The following is a 17,582-nucleotide window of genomic DNA, read 5'->3' as shown; positions in this document are numbered from 1 at the left end:
TGAATTAAAGCTACACTCGTTGTGAATCCAGGCAACAAGTCAGATTTTTAAAATGCTTTTCGGCGAAAGCATGAGAAGCTATTATCTGATAGCATGTAACACCCCAAAAGACCCGTAGGGGACGTAAACAAAATAATTAGCATAGTCGTCGCTACACAAACCGCACAAATAAAATATAAAACATTCATTACCTTTGACCATCTTCTTTGTTGGCACTCCTAGATGTCCCATAATCACTATTGGGTCTTTTTTTCGATTAAATCGGTCCATATATAGCCTAGATATCGATCTATGAAGACTGTGTGATAAACGAAAAAAATAGCGTCTTATAACGTAACGTCATTTTTTTTAATTAAAAAAGTCGACGATAAACTTTCACAAAACACTTCAAAATACTTTTGTAATGCAACTTTAGGTATTAGTACACGTTAATAAGCGACCAAATTGATCACGAGGCGATGTATATTCTTTAGCTCTCCGTCTGGAAATAATGTCCGGGTAAATCTCAACCAAAATATCCGGTCGGAGACCTGAAGAAATGGCTTGTCTCTTCTTCGTTTGACCAAGAAACAAAGCCTAGGCAAATGACAAGACTGTTGACATCGTGTGGAAGCTGTAGGTATTGCATCCTCAGCCCCATTTATTGTGGTTCGCCTTTATCAATGGGTTGAAGTGGCAAATGGATATATATTTCCATTTTCAGTGATCAGATCTTCCTGCGCTTTTCGATGAAACGCACGTTCTGTTATAGTCACAGCCGTGACTTAACCAATTTGATAAACGTCTGAGTGTTTTCTATCCACACATACTAATCATATGCATATACTATAATCCTGGCATGAGCAGCAGGGCACTGAAATGTTGCGCGATTTTTAACAGAATGTTCGAAAAAGTAGGGGGTAGGAGTAACAGGTTAAGTTAAAATAAGTGTTCATTCAGTATTGTTGTAATTGTCATTATTCCAAATAAAAAAATAGTCGATTAATCAGTATCGGCTTTTTTGGTCCTCCAATAAATCGGTATCGGCGTTGAAAAATCCATCGGTCGACCTCTAATTGCTAACCTTTGCATTACAAAAGCTCAGTGGGGTTTGAAAATAGCAACCCTTGTGTTCAGTACCAGTATTATGAAGACCCAGAATGGCACACAGTCAGTATGAAGGTCTGACAATCTGGAAACACACAAGGTCAGCATGAAGGTCTGACAATCTGGAAGCACCAAGGTCAGCATGAAGGTCTGACAATCTGGAAACACACAAGGTCAGCATGAAGGTCTGACAATCTGGAAACACACAAGGTCAGCATGAAGGTCTGACAATCTGGAAACACACAAGGTCAGCATGAAGGTCTGACAATCTGGAAACACACAAGGTCAGCATGAAGGTCTGACAATCTGGATACAACACAAGCCTACCTGTCGGTTGCTCATTGTAGCCTATGCCTAATTTAGCAAACTTAATTCCGTCATTTTAATTGTATTTTGCATTGATAGCTAGAAATCTCCCACGTCACTTGCTACACATGGAGCCTCTGACTGTAGTGCGGCTTTGATTGACCAACAACAACAAGCTACACTTGTCAAACGTGTGTTGTCTACCAGTGCGTCTTTTTTACAGGGCACACTCATAAAATCTGAAACAACATTTTTTTTATTTAAAAAATGCAATGGTATCTTTGTAGGCTATGGAGCAACGTCACATAGATCATTTTTATTTTATTTTAGACAAAGCCTCTCCCCCAAAAAACAGGCCTATTTTTGTTTTTAATTAATACTCTCCCAATCGAATACTAATGTCTGTTTGGATATTCCAATAACCATGCCCATCCCTACTCTGAACCCAAAGGTATCCCCCCGCTGCTGCTGTTACTTCAGTGGGTCAACAATGAGGCAGACAGGCCTGATACCTACATGGGTCCTAAAATTCTAAATCAAATAGCTAAATGATCCACGGTATGAACATCTTAAAACAATTCTATATGACTAACATTAAGGGTCTGTGGCTGTTTACTTTGATTAATACCACTCGCATGCGACTGTGACCTAGCAAATGGAGTTCTGCAGCACAAACCTTTATCTGTCCCAGGATCTACTAGGCTACTAAATCATTTGACTGTCTGAGGTAGCAGGGTAGCAGGGTTGAACACCTCTATCACTGCTCCCGCTGGGTGTAGATTAAAGTTGCATTTATATGCTGATCTGGTGTCAGTTTTACATTTTCACCACTAATGGTTAGGATTCGGGGAGGAGAAGCTGATCCTGTACCTAGGGGAAATGTCACACAAACTATTTTAGCTGTGATGAAATGGCAATGGTCATTTTCCAGGTGTTTTCTTTTAAATAATCTCCTCACTCCCTTCTTCCTCTTTCTGAGGTCCGTTCCAGAAAAACGTTAACTGATGTCCAGATCCAAGAGAGCGAAAGTTTACATCATCTGATTTGCCTAGCAGACGCCAATGAGCGCCTTTGTTTAAGTTATTGGAAGAGAGAGGAACGCATTAAATAAACCCATCCTTGCTTGACTAGGATGGAATTCGCAGTAATACACCCGTAAATGAATGAGTCCTGTTTGTGGTAGTGCCGTGGTGGACCCAGTCTCACTCTCTACTCACATAACATTGATAGAGCCAGGAGGGTTAAGCTAAGCCTGCTAACTGAAAAGTGGGTGTTGTTCATATGGTTATGTGGGCAAGAATACTGTACATGTGTTGTAACACTATAATGAATGGATTGTGAGCCTAGGGCCCCACTTCTTCCATTTATTTCCCAACTGCTGAGCATTTAACTGAGCTTAACCAAGCTTTTTAAATCCTAACATCTTTCAAATGTAAGTCATTTTAGCTATCATTTTAGCATTGTAAATAGAGTAAAAAAACCCAGGTGTGTCTTAGAGTAAACAGACATTCAGCCCACAGTTGAGAGGTAAGCAACGACAACACGGAAACATTTATCTTTCTCTCTCGGACTCAGGGAGCAAGTGCACAGACACGGGGTCACAAAGTCCAAGCTAAGCTATAGTTTCTGTTCAGTTCATCTTTGTGACTCAATGCAGCGTCACTGACACTGGCTGAATCTGGCTCTCTGCAAGCTTGGTCACATTACACAAGCACAGCACAACCTTACACAACATAATACACACACACACACACACACACACACACACACACACACACACACACACACACACACACACACACACACACACACACACACACACACACACACACACACACACACACACACACACACACACACACACACACACACACACACACACACAGTAACCTTTGTTCAGCTGAGTCACATAATATTGAATGTGTTTATAGTCTAGGGATGAGCCAGAAATATAAACCAGAGGTCCCACGGTAAGCCCAGTCTACAGCCAATATGGGTCCACAACAGTGGGCCGGCCTTCTCTAGAATCAATTGGCCTACTAATGCAATGTGTGGAACTTAGAAGGGCCATGGCCATGATGCTTATTGTCAGGATTTGGCCAGGGTTGTTCCGGTTTTTGGTCACTAGATGCCCCCATTGTGCCTTTTGACCTTTTCTTTTCCCTTGATCCCCATTATTATTTGCACCTGTGCCTCGTTTCCCCTGATTGTATTTAAACCCTTTGTTTTCCTCTGTTCTTTGCTCTGTGTTTGTATGTTAGCACCCAGCCCTAGTACTCTGAGAACTCTTGTTGATCCCGGTGGACTCTCTTGTGGAATTCTGTTTTTTGTTCTTGTTTGTTTGTTTTTTGAGTATCTTTTGAGGCTTTTTGTGCTTTACCTTCCACCTTGTGGATTTACCTTTTTTGTCTTGGAGGATTACCTTTGTTCTTGTAGGATTCCTTTTGAGGTTGTGGAGTTACATGTTTTCCTGAAGAACTTCACTTTTTACTTCATTAATTACACCGTCTCAAGTACTGCTGTGTCTGCCTCATCTTCTGGGTTCTGCCGACTATTCGTGGCTCAGTTGGTTAAGTGACTGTTTCTCACTCCGGAGACCCGGGTTCGTAACCGGGTCCTGACAGCTTATGGCCTCTCTGGTGAGCAGGTGATGCCTGTCATAAGCAATAATAATGAAATCTAAGGATGTAAGCAATAAGGACACACAGCCTGCCAGGGCACTAAATCTAGGCCAGGACCCCATGGAGAATAGGATGCCAGATGGCACCAGTGTCCATCAGGCTCCTGAAGGGGGATTCTGCAGTGTTCGGTTCAAGAGAGCCACAACATACCCATCAACCCTAACTTGCAGGTAGTAACTCAGTAACTCAGTGTTGTTCATAGCTCCAGCAAATATTACCTTGGTACACATCTAGTATCAGTTTCTCCTCCCTAATCCAACCTTGACCATTAGTGGGAGAAATTCTAAACTGACCCAAGATCAGTGTCTAAGGGCAACTATACCCTGATCCGATTGTTTAGGCCTATATCTATGCAGGCCTATTCAGACCACCACTATATTTGCTTCCAACCTAGTCCAGTTAAGTACGCTTCTAACCCCACGGTATGAAAATATAAATCATCATACAGGGCTGCTTAAGTGACAACAGATTCCACAGGGGATCCCCCAACCTCTCCCTATCAAAGTCTCACGATCCATCATTGTAGAAGGCCCTAGCCGGCATACACCAAGGTCCTGACCTTGTGAGGGCTGAGTCTACACGTGTGTGTGTGTAAGTCTGCCCGTGCGTGTGTGTATGTATGAGGGTGGCTAAGGATGAGATCACCCCTCTCTAACAGCCAGTGCTCTCTGCTGACCCGGCTCTGAAAACACAGCCCAGTCATAGCCTGCATCCCAAATAGCACCCTGTTCCCTACATCGTGTAAGTGCACTGCTTTTTAGGGCACTAGGTGGGGAATAAAGTGCCATTTGGAAGGAAGCCAAAAATGCCCTGAGTACACACAGGACCATGATTAACTATGAGTTAATTTCCTCCCATAGTAAACTTTCTGCAGACTCTACTCAGTGTTTCCCCTAGATTAATTTACTGTAGCTGCACCCCTGCCCATTCATGTTAAATCCATAGATTAGTGCCTAATTTATTTATTTCAATTGACTGGTTTCGTTATATGAACTGTAACTCAGTAAAGTCTTTGAAATTGTTTCATTTTTATTTTTGTTCAGTATACATATACAGTACCTCCTCATTCCAGGGTTTTCTTTATTTTTACTATTTTCTACAATGTTGAATAATAGTGAAGACATCAAAACTATGAAATAACACATATGGAATCATGTAGTAACCAAAACAGTGTTAAGGTCTATTTATAGGTCTTCACTATTATTCAAAAATGTAGAATATAGTCAAAATAAAGAAAACCCTGGAATGAGTAGGTGTGTCCAAACTTTGACTGGTACTGTATATGTATATGTATTTATTTCCGCCTAGACGTGCTCTTAAATGGATAGTTGATGGCTCAATGACCGGAAGTCTATGGGAACAGCTAACATGTCATTGAGCTAACGCTAATAGCAGTGCACCCTTGCCACCACTGCTGAAAATAATTCTAGGGGAAACACTGCTAGTGGAGTGAAATGCAGTAGTGAGGATGAAGAATACAGAACAACTAAACCAAGGCCAACCCACACATACTGGGTTCAAATTCCAGACATGTCACACTGAGACTACAAAGAAACAGAACAATGATTACTGGCAGGTTTTACAGTCACAACACATGTTACTACTGGTTGAATCAGCAGTCTGTGGGAAGGAGGTGATTATAAACAGTTACATTTCGGAGTTTTAGTGAGGAGTTCACAGGCTAATGCAAAATGACAAACAAAAATAAAGCGACACAACAGAACATGTCATTATTACAACAAAATAAACATGGTCCTTCTGTAGCTCAGTTGGTAGAGCATGGCGCTTGTAACGCCAGGGTAGTGGGTTCGATCCCCGGGACCACCCATACGTAGAATGTATGCACACATGACTGTAAGTCGCTTTGGATAAAAGCGTCTGCTAAATGGCATATATTATTATTATTATATATTATTAAACATTCTGAGCTCTACTGTACCTGAATAAGGCTCTAATGTACCTGAACTTGTCCTGTCAGAGGAACAGACACACGCTGTCTTACCAAACACATGACCAAATTGGTAATAGGTCTAGCCTAATTTCATGGCAATATAAGCCATGGGCCACACTCACACATCACAAATGATAAAAGTGTTTGTGGTAGGGGTGGTATTGGATACCTGCTTTTGTTGAAGTATTTTCCCCAGACAGCTGTCTTGCACAGACAGAAAACACACCTATGAGAGAACACATCAGAAACTCCAGACACCCACAAATAGACTTCCAGGTCTCCATGACTATTTGTTTGTATCATGTGTCTCACTGTTTCCAGCCAGGTTTCTCAATACACCCCCTCCACAGGTAGACCCAGACACACTTGTCACTCAAAATATTTGGGGTCTTGAGGTGCTACTTCCAGATAGACACAGTGTCGAACATATGCTGAGCCAAACCCTAAAAGCTACACATCAGCATTCCATCAGCAAGCAGCCCATCTAACACACCATGACAAAGACAGACCAGCACCAATCACCCATCGACAGACCATTTCAGAGCAATTTTTCCATCCTACACAACTAAGTCAATGTTATTGCCGAACTAATATGTGCTCTCTTCAAGGAATTATTTCCTGATAAGAGGGTTATAGATATTAGACGGGGGATTCTGACAAAAAAATATATATATATATATATTTATATATATATTTCCCCTTTATTTAACCAGGTAGGCCAGTTGAGAACAAGTTCTCATTTACAACTGCGACCTGGCCAATATAAAGCAAAGCAGTTGGACACGTACAACAACACATAAAAAGTCTATATACAGTGTGTGCCTATGAGGTAAGATAAGAGAGGTAAGGCAATAAATAGGCCATGGTGGCGAAGGAATTACAATATACCAATTAAACACTGTGTGTGTGTATGTATATGTATATATATATATATATATATATATATATATATATATATATATATGTATATATATGTATATATATAGTTGAAGTCAGAAGTTTCCATACACTATATTGACATAACCTGAAAGGCCACTCAGCAAGGAAGAAGCCACTGCTCCAAAGCCGCCATTTAAAAAAAGCCAGACTACGGTTTACAACTGCACATGGGGACAAAGATCATAGTTTTTGGTCTGATGAAACAAAAATAGAACTGTTTGGCCATAATGACCATCGTTATGTTTGGAGGAAAAAGGGGGAGGCTTGCAAGCTGAAGAACACCATCCCAACTGTGAAGCACGGGGTGGCAGCATCATATTGTGGGGGTGCTTTGCTGCAGGAGGGACTGGTGCATTTCATAAAATAGATGGCATCATGAGGTAGGAAAATTCTGTGGATATATTGAAGCAACATGTCAAGACATCAGTCAGGAAGTTAAAGATTGGTTGCAAATGCGTCTTCCAAATGGACAATGACCCCAAGTATACTTCCAAAGTTGTGGTAAAACTAAACAGACGCCACACAATTCCTCAAATGGCAGCTTCATTAAATAGTACCCGCAAAACACCAGTCTCAACGTCAACAGTGAAGAGGCGACCCCGGGATGCTGGCCTTCTAGGCAGAGCTGCAATGAAAAAGCCATATCTCAGACTGGCCAATAAAAAGAAAAGATTAAGATAGGCAAAAGCACACAGACACTCGACTCTGCCTAGAAGGCCAGCATCCCGGAGTCGCCTCTTCACTGTTGACGTTGAGACTGGTGTTTTGCGGGTACAATTTAATGAAGCTGCCAGTTGAGGACTAGTGAGGCATCTGTTTCTCAAACTAGACATTCTAATGTGTACTTGTCCTCTTGCTCAGTTGTGAACCGGGGCCTCCCACTCTTTCTATTCTAGCCAGTTTGCGCTGGTCTGTGAAGGGAGTAGTACACAGCGTTGTACGAGATCTTCAGTTTCTTGGCAATTTCTCGCATGGAATAGCCTTAATTTCTCAGAGCAAGAATAGACTGATGAGTTTCAGAAGAAAGTTCTTTGTTTCTGGCCATTTTGAGCCTGTAATTGAACCCACAAATGCTGATGTTTCAGATACTCAACTAGTCTAAAGAAGGCCAGTTTTATTGCTTCTTTAATCAGAAAAACAGTTTTCAGCTGTGCTAACATAATTGGAAAAGGGTTTTCTAATGATCAATTAGTCTTTTAAAATGATAAACTTGGATTAGCTAACATAACGTGCCATTGGAACACAGGAGTGATGGTTGCTGATAATGGCACTCTGCACGCCTATATAGATATTCCATTAAAACAATTAGCCGTTTCCAGCTACAATAGTCATTTACAACATTAACATTGTCTACACTGTATTTCTGATCAATTTGTTGTTATTTTAAGGGACAAAAACAAGGACATTTCTACGTGACCACAAACTTTTGAACGGTAGTGTTTATATATATCAACAAATTGGCAAGGGCACTAGAAGAGTCTGCAGCACCCGTCCTCACCCTACTTGAATCTGAAATCAAATGTCCACTGTTTGCTGATGATCTGGTGCTTCAGTCTCCAACCAAGGAGGGCTTACAGCAGCACCTAGATATACTGCACAGAATCTGTCAGACCTTGACCTTGACAGTAAATCGCAGCAAGACAAAAATAATGGTGTTCCAAAAAAGGTCCAGTTGCCAGGACCACGAAAACAAATTCCATCTTGACACCGTTGCCCTTGAGCACACAAAAAACAATTCATCCTTCAGCCTAAACATCAGCACAAAAGCTAACTTCCACAAAGCTGTGAACGATCTGAGAGACAAGGCAAGAAGGGCCTTCTACGCCATCAAAAACATCCCAATTAGTCAAAGATTTTCTATGTACAGACTTAGTGAGCATAGCTTTGCTATTGAGAGAGACCGCCGCAGGCAGACTTGGCTCAAGAGAAGACAGGCTATGTACTGCCCACAAAATGGAGGTGGAAACTGAGCTGCACTTCCTAACCATATTAGAGAAACATTATGTATTTTACTCAGATTACACAGACCCACAAAGAATTCAAAAACAAATCCAATTTTGACAAACTCCCATATCTATTAGGTGAAATACAAGTGTGCAATCACAACAGCAAGATTTGTGACCTTTGTGAACGGGCAACCATTAAAAAAAACACCATTGTAAATACAACCCATATTAATTTTTTATTTTCCCTTTTGTACTTTAACTATTTTCACATTGTTACAACGCTGTACATAGCCATAATATGACATTTTAAATGTCTCTATTCGTTTGAAACTTGTGAGTGTAATGTTTACTGTAAATGTTATTGTTTATTTCACTTTTGTTTATTATCTATTTCACTTGCTTTGGCAATGTAAACATGCTTCCCATGCCAATAAAGTACTTCAAAATTAATTGAGAGAGAAACAGAGAGAACGAGAGAGAGATTGAGAGAGAGAAAGAGAGAAAGAGGAGAGAAGAGAAAGCTAAATGGGGCCAGTGGTGACAGTACAGGGGGGGTGGCAGATATGACAGAGCCTCACTGAGCTTCCTTATCTTCCCTCACACCTGCTGGAATTCCACAGGATGGCAGCAACCTTGCATCGTGTACCGTACGCTATGACAGCCTACGAGTTTCACCGCCCCTACCTGCTCACTGCTTAGCCAACAAAATTCAACTGAGAAATGGGGGGAGAAGATGCAGAGGAAATAGAAACAGGCTCGCCATGAAACGGACTCAAGAGTGATTGTGAACACGTCTAACTACTGCACATATGCCTATAACCAGGAAAGGATTTGTTGCCGAATAACAAACCGTTTAGTGCCGCTGGGCTATAAGGGCTTGTTACAAAGTACAAATCAGCTACAGTGCTGGTGCGTGACAGATATGAAGGAGTTGTGATAAACGTAAAGCAGGCCAGGCAGCCTCTTGTGCATGAATATCTATTGACCTTTAAATATCACAGTTGCGTCATAAATGCAGACCTGCCAACCTCGAAGAGTACCACTTCAGCCCGGCGGTGGCACGCGTGTGACAACCCACACTGCTCAAGTCATAGGCAAATTTCTATTTTTAGTCTAATAATGATGTTGGCAGAAGACTGTCTCAGTAGGATCGGAAGGCTATAGACTACTTGGTACTTGGCTGCTCTTCTGCTCTAACTAGAAATACGTAAATGTACAATCGGGGGTGTAATCATTAGTCCAAACAGTTGCATAATGGAACATTTTGCCACTAAAATGAGTTTCTCTTGGGCGAATTCAGGTAAGTTCCTCCCTGTTTTGTTCAGTTTGCTTTAGATTTAGAAATCTTGTGCTTGATCCTAAATAAAATTGAGGTGGTCTCAATGACACACTTTCCCATTTTTCTAGATTAAATTTAGGGGTAATGACTATTCTAATTAATAGGTGTCATTATGGGGATAGTTTAGTGAAAATGTAAACTGGCTTCTTCTTAATTTTGATTCAGGAGAACATTCTGAATAATTAAATTACTGGATGCAATGTAGTAGTGTATCTTACTACAGGCTATTTGGAATATGAAACAACTGAACTCGGCCTGTATGAGCTTGTTGCAGATCTCCACCCCTGACCTCATCCATCAAACTAGGTCTGACTACTAGGCGACCATTTATTCAACATGCCATGTTGTCATTGGGGAATTGACAACTATCACATCATTAGCAGCCTAATGTTGACATACAGCTATATCAAGAGGACCAATAAAGAACGGATTAATTAACATAAGTGTACTAATCCATAACAATCTAACATGACTTCCTGTGAAGGACGGTATGATCAGCGTAACACTGCACATGCTTCCTTGCTCCACAGTGCGTTCGTGCCTATTACCGTTGCAGAAATCAAAGCATGTGCAGGCAAGAAACCGTTCTCACTTCGTTGACTGAACACTGTAGTTAGCTAACTACCTTCATCATGATGACGCCTTAGCTAAGGAGCCAACTACGAAATAGTAGTTGTGCTTAACACATACAATTTTGGAAAATGTATTTGAAAGCAGTTTGTTCTCTAACTTTCCTGAGCCTTTTTCTTCACACATCAATGGTGTCAATGGACAAAGTGGAGGGTGCTGTCCAGCTCGAGGGAGGGAAACAGAACTGCAGGGGGGCAGCCCAGAGCGGAGAGCTAGAGATTTTTACTCCTTGCCAAAGTCATCCGATGGGCTCAGCGCCAACTTCAGACAGTCAAGTTAAAAACCACAATGTGCCAACTAGAAGCCTATTTTAGGGTATTTATTCGTACCTGCGCAATTTGACCTCAAATTGTGTGTATGGTACGCATAATTTGTGCAAGTTGGCAGGTCTGCAAATGGCACACTATTCCTTTTAAAGTGTACTACTTTGGACCAGAGCCATTTGGGCTCTGGTCAAAAGTAGTGCACTGTATAGGGAATAGGAAGCCATTTGGGAAACACAGACAGTATCAGTCAGAACTTTGGACGCACCTTATCATTCAAGGGTTTTTTTCTTAATTTGTACTATTTTCTACATTGTAGAATAATAGTGAAGACAACAAAACTATGAAATATCACATAGGGAATCATGTATTAAGTAACAAAAATGTACTGTATTTTCTATTTTTGATTCTTCACAGTAGCCACCCTTTGCTTGATGACAGCTTTGCACACACTTGGCATTCTCTCAACCAGCTTCGTGAGGTAGTCACCTGGAATGCATTTCAATTAACAGATGTGCCTTGTTAAAAGTTCATTTGTGGAATTTCTTTCCTTCTTAATGCATTTGAGCAAATCAGTTGTGTTGTGACAAGGTAGGGGTGGTATATAGAAGATAGCCCTACCCGGTAAAAGACCAAGTCCATATTATAGCTAGAACAGCTCAAATAAGCAAAGAGAAACGACAGTCCATCATTTCTTTAATAAATTAAGGTCAGTCAATGCGAAAAACTTCAAGAACTTTGAAAGTTTCTTCAAGTGCAGTCGCAAAAAACATCAAATGCTGTGATAAAACCGACTCTCATGAGGACCTCCACAGGAAAGGAAGACCCAGAGATACCTCTGCTGCATTGGGTAAGTTCATAAGAGTTACCAGCCTCAGAAATTGCAGACCAAATAAATGCTTCACAGAGGTCAAGTAACAGACATCTCAACATCAACTGTTCAGAGGAGACTGCATGAATCAGGCCTTCATGGTCAAATTGCTGCAAAGAAACCACTACTAAAGAACACCAATAAGAAGAAGAGCATTGCTTGGGCCAAGAAACACGAGCAATGGACATTAGACTGGTTGAAATATGTCCTTTGGTCTGATGAGTCCAAATTTGAGATTTTTGGTTCCAACCGCTGTGTCTTTGTGAGACGCAGAGTAGGTAAACGGATTATCTCCGCTTGTGTGGTTCCCACCGTGAATCATGGAGGCGGTGTGATGATGTGGGGGGTGCTGTGCTGGTGACACTGTCAGTGATTTATTTATAATTCAAGGCATACTTAACAAGCATGGCTCCCACAGCATTCTGCAGCAATACACCATCCCATCAGGTTTGCGCTTAGTGGGACTCATTTGTTTTTCAGCATGACAATGACCCTACAATACTCCAGGCTGTTTAAGGGCTTTTCCACCAAGAAGGAGAGTGATGGAGTACTGCATCAGATGACCTGACCTCCACAATCACCCGACCTAAAACCAATTGAGATGGTTTGGGATTAGTTGGACCGCAGAGTGAAGGAAAAGCAGCCAACAAATGCTCAGCATATGTGGGAACTCGTTCAAGACTGTTGGCAAAGCATTCCAAGTGAATCTGGTTGAGGAAATGTAACGCGCGTGCAAAGCTGTCATCAAGGCAAAGGCTGGCTACTTTGAAGAATCTAAAATATATTTGGATTTGTTTAACACGTTTTTGGTTACTACATAATTGTTATTTCATAGTTTTGATCTCTTCACTATTAGAGAGAGAAAGGGAGAGCGATGGAAAGGGAGAAAGGGAGAGAGATGGAAAGGGAAAGAGACAGAAAGGGAAAGAGAGAGAAAGGGAATGAGATGGAAAGGGAGACTGGGAGATATGGACAGGAAGAGAGGGAAAGGGAGAGACGGAAAGGGAGAGAGACGGAAAGGGAGAAAGGGAGAGATTGAGAGGAAGAGACATGGAAAGAAGGTGGTGGAAAGAGAGAGCGATGGAAAGGGAGCGAGATGGAAAGGGAGTGAGGGAGAGAGATGGAAAGGGAAAGAGAGAGAAAGGGAATGAGATGGAAAGGGAGACTGGGAGATATGGACAGGAAGAGACGGAAAGGGAGAGAGACGGAAAGGGACAGAGACGGAAAGGGAGAGAGACGGAAAGGGAGAGAGACGGAAAGGGAGAGAGACGGAAAGGGAGAGAGACGGAAAGGGACAGAGACGGAAAGGAGACTGAGAGAGACGGAAAGGGAGACTGAGAGAGACGGAAAGGGAGACTGAGAGAGACGGAAAGGGAGACTGAGAGACGGAAAGGGAGACTGAGAGAGACGGAAAGGGAGACTGAGAGAGACGGAAAGGGAGAAAGACGGAAAGGGAGAGAGACGGAAAGGGACAGAGACGGAAAGGGACAGAGACGGAAAGGGACAGAGACGGAAAGGGAGAAAGACGGAAAGGGAGAGAGACGGAAAGGGAGACTGAGAGAGACGGAAAGGGAGAAAGACGGAAAGGGAGAGAGACTGAAAGGGAGACTGAGAGAGACGGAAAGGGAGAGAGACGGAAAGGGTTGTTACTTTTCAGCCTTATTCTAAAAAGGATTTCATAGTTTTTTTCTCCTCAATAATCTTCAATGAATACCACATAATGACCCCAAAAAACTGAAATATGACATTTACATAAGTATTCAGACCTTTTACTCAGTACTTTGTTGAAGCGCCTTTGACAGCGATTACAGCCTGGAGTCTTCTTAGGTATGACGCTACAAGCTTGGCACACCTGTATTTGGGGAGTTTCTCCCATTCTTCTCTGCAGATCCTCTCAAGCTCTGTCAGGTTGGATGGGGGGAGCGTCGCTGCACAGCTGTTTTCAGGTCTCTCCAGAGATGTTAGATCGGGCTCCAGTCCGGGCTCTGGCTGGGCCACTCAAGGACATTCAGAGACTTGTCCTGAAGCCACTCCTGCGGTGTCTTGGCTGTGCGCTTAGGGTCATTGTCATGTTGGAGGGTGAACCTTAGCCCCAGTCCTGAGCAGATTTTCATCAAGGATCTCTGTACTTTGCTCCGTTCATCTTTCCCTCGAGCCTGACTAGTCTCCCAGTCCCTGCCACTGAAAAACATCCCCACAGCATGATGCTGTCCCAACCATGCTTCACCGTAGGGAAGGTGCCAGGTTTCCTCCAGACATGACACTTGGCATTAAGGCCAACTAGTTTAATCTTGGTTTCATCAGACCAAAGAAACTTGTGTCTCCTGGTCAGAGTACTTTAGGTGCCTTTTGGCAAACTCCAAGCAGCTGTCATGTGCAATTTATTGAGGAGTGGCTTCCGTCTGGCCACTCTACCATAAAGGCCTGATTGGTGTAGAGCTGCAGAGATGGTTGTCCTTATGAAAGGTTTTCCCATTTCCATTTCTATGGGGCTCTGTCAGAGTGACCATCGGATTCTTGGTCACCTACCTGACCAAAGCCCTTTTCCACCGATTGCTCAATTTGGCCGGGCAGCCAGCTCTAGGAAGAGTCTTGGTGGTTCCAAATTTCATTCATTTTAAGAGTGATGGAAGCGACTGTGTTCTTGGGGACCTTCAATGCTGCAGAAAAGTTTTGGTGCCCTTCCCCAGATCTGTGCCTCAACTCAATCCTGTCTCGGAGCTCTACAGACAATTCCGTCGACCTCATGGCTTGGTTTTGCTCTGACATGCACTGTCAACTATGGGACCTTATAGAGACAGGTGTGTGCCTTTCCAAATCTTGTCCAATCAATTGAATTTACCACAGGTGGACTCCAATCTAGTTGTACAAATATCTTAAGAATGATCAATGGAAACAGGATATACCTGAGCTCATTTTTAGAGTCTCATAGCAAAGGGTCTGAATACTTATTTATGTTTTATATTTTATACATTTGCAAAAAAAATGAAAAACCTGTTTTCATTTTGTCATTATGGTGTGTAGATTGATGAGATAAAAAATGTATTTAATCCATTTTAGAATAAGGCTGTAATGTAACAAAATGAGGGACAAGTCAAGTTCTCTGAATACTTTCTGAATGTACTGTACTACAGTACAACTGTATGAAAACTATTAGAAGTCTAATTCAAAAAACAAGAATGCTTGTGTAGAATGCCTTGCCGCTGCCAATATTATTATTATTTTTTAATGAATATGTAACGCATTCCAGTGTTCGCCGACCACAACATTCTGGTCCTAGTTCTCCAACCAGCCTGGATAAATGTCAGTGAGGAATAGTTGGGCTGAGAGAGTCAGTGTGTTTATCCCATCTTGTATTGCTGTTCAATACTTCCTGGTCAAGGTAACTAAACCTAGATGCCCAGGGATACACTCACCCCTGATCCAGACAGACAGCATGACAGTGAGACTCACCCCTGATCCAGACAGACAGCATGACAGTGAGACTCACCCCTGATCCAGACAGACAGCATGACAGTGAGACTCACCCCTGATCCAGACAGACAGCATGACAGTGAGCCTCACTCCTGATCCAGACAGACAGCATGACAGTGAGACTCACCCCTGATCCAGACAGACAGCATGACAGTGAGGCTGGGTAGTCCTTACCTTCCAGTAGAACGCACGGTATGAAAAGTTCTGAGAAGCCAGGCAGCTCGCTAAAGATAGTCTAGACACATTCAGTACAGGTCTCAAGTGTCTGACTGACCACCTTAGCCTTCCTCTATGGCTTCTCACTGTCCCAAATAGCCTATATCCTGACTGCAGGTGAGACAGTACACGACCCCGTCCCGATCTAGGCTAAGAAATGCTATTGTCTTTCCATTACAGCCGGAAGTCAAAGCAATGGTCTTCCATGTAAAAAACAGATGTGCCTACACACTACAGAAGCTTTCCTTCATTGTGCCTACTGCAACCTGCCCTGTCCTCTTCTACGTAAGAAAACATATGTGACTGCCTACTGTATATTGTCTTCTATTTACCTTTAGAGGGAGTTGACATGCAAAGAGAAATGTTAGTGGGGGTATTGCGTATATCTCTCAGAGGCTACACTGTGGTCCCTGACATGCTCTGCATAGATCTTCATCTCCTGGATGGAAGAGAATGGCTGGCAGACAGACCTGGCTTTGTTTGTTTTCCTCTTCCTGTCCTTGATCCTGCCTGCTAAGGCCACAGTAGGTCCGGTCCGGGGGAGTGTTCACTAGGCCAGGACACACCGTAGCTAAATGATTTGCAATGGGAAACGAACATATATAGTGTTAGAAGTAGTGCACTATTTAGGGAATAGGATTCCATTTGGGATGCAGACAGAAAGAACACTGGAACCTTTAGCTTGAGGGGAAACATAGTCAGGGTAGTGGAGGCTAGTGGAGATTAGTGGAGGCTAGTGGAGTGTAGTGGAGGGTAGAAGTTTGGGTTCACTTTAGCTCCCCCATCTCCTTCCTCTGCCATTTTAGCCCCTTTACAAAGAAACCACTCATGGAAAAAGAGCTGGAAGTTGTTAGATTTGTTTATGTTCATTGAGGTTGATTAAATGTGTACCAGGATTAACTGTACTGTATTAATCTAAACCAAGCACAACACTATGCCCGGGGGCATTCAGACCATGGACATGTGGAACCATTTTTCTTTCAGAAACATTGAGAATGATTTGAATGGAAAGAGGAGTAGCAACTTCCCCATGATGCTCAAAGCACACCACAGGATTACAAACATAAATCCAAAATGTCTAACCACTGTAACGTTGTCCTCGCCACCAGTGAAAGGTGATGCTTTGACTTACAGCCGTATAATATTAGTAGCATGACTGTATGTTAAACGCATTATGAATGGATTCAAACTAAAGGTCAAAAACACCATCTCCCGGACACTGCAGAAGACCAGGGCTATAATGGCACCATATTCCCTACAAAGTGCCATACTTTTGACCAGAGCCCTATAGGATGCCTATGAGTGTCATTTAGGACACAGACCAGGTCTGAATGTCTAAAAGTCAATTTATGGTTGATCCAAAAATGTGGTCGGAGGCTCCGTATGGAGGGTGTGACGCAATTGCTGAGCCTCTGGAGGCTTGTGCAGGCCAAATTGACCTCCGTACCACATTGCCGTGCGCCTCTCAAATTTTGTAACAATGCGGAGGTCATAGCTCCGCATAGCTCTGCATTGACATGATTGGTTGATGGTAGGTGGGGGCGGTACGTCCTGTATAAACACAGTCACTTCCTTGACAACTTCCTTCACAATAGCTCTGTTGTGCTTGACTAAGCGCAAGAAGTATGAAAGCTCTGAAGTCTGCGGAGGCTGCATCGCAGTAAATGCTATAAGGCCACTTGACCATTCAGAGCTTTTAATACATGTAACAATACTCCACTGTCTGGTCAGGTGTGTTCAACTGATTCATCCACCCACTCAGTTACATATAATATACTGTCCAAACTAGATGTCGACTGATTATGATTTTTCAACGCTGATAGCGATACCGATTATTGGAGGACCAAAAAAGCCGAAACCGATTAAATCGGAACGATTTA

At 42.5% G+C, this 17,582-nt stretch overlaps 1 protein-coding gene across 2 annotated transcripts in view; it reads right to left on the bottom strand.

The window, feature by feature from the left end:
* Positions 1-17,582, bottom strand: part of ptk2aa (protein tyrosine kinase 2aa) — a 180,338-nt gene that overhangs the window by 155,291 nt on the left and 7,465 nt on the right. Inside the window, exon 2 of one of the 2 annotated variants that reach the window (XM_046361717.1) lies at positions 16,173-16,273. The exons of the other annotated variant lie outside the window; for it this stretch is intronic. The gene's annotated coding sequence lies outside the window, so the exon portion shown is untranslated. The remainder of the gene's footprint in view (positions 1-16,172; positions 16,274-17,582) is intronic. 2 annotated transcript variants of the gene reach the window in all.

This window comes from Oncorhynchus gorbuscha, linkage group LG09 (genome assembly GCF_021184085.1).
Source record: "Oncorhynchus gorbuscha isolate QuinsamMale2020 ecotype Even-year linkage group LG09, OgorEven_v1.0, whole genome shotgun sequence".
Taxonomy (NCBI): domain Eukaryota; kingdom Metazoa; phylum Chordata; class Actinopteri; order Salmoniformes; family Salmonidae; genus Oncorhynchus; species Oncorhynchus gorbuscha.
The sequence above is the reverse complement of the archived record's forward strand: the minus strand, read 5'-3'. Positions and strand labels throughout refer to the sequence as shown.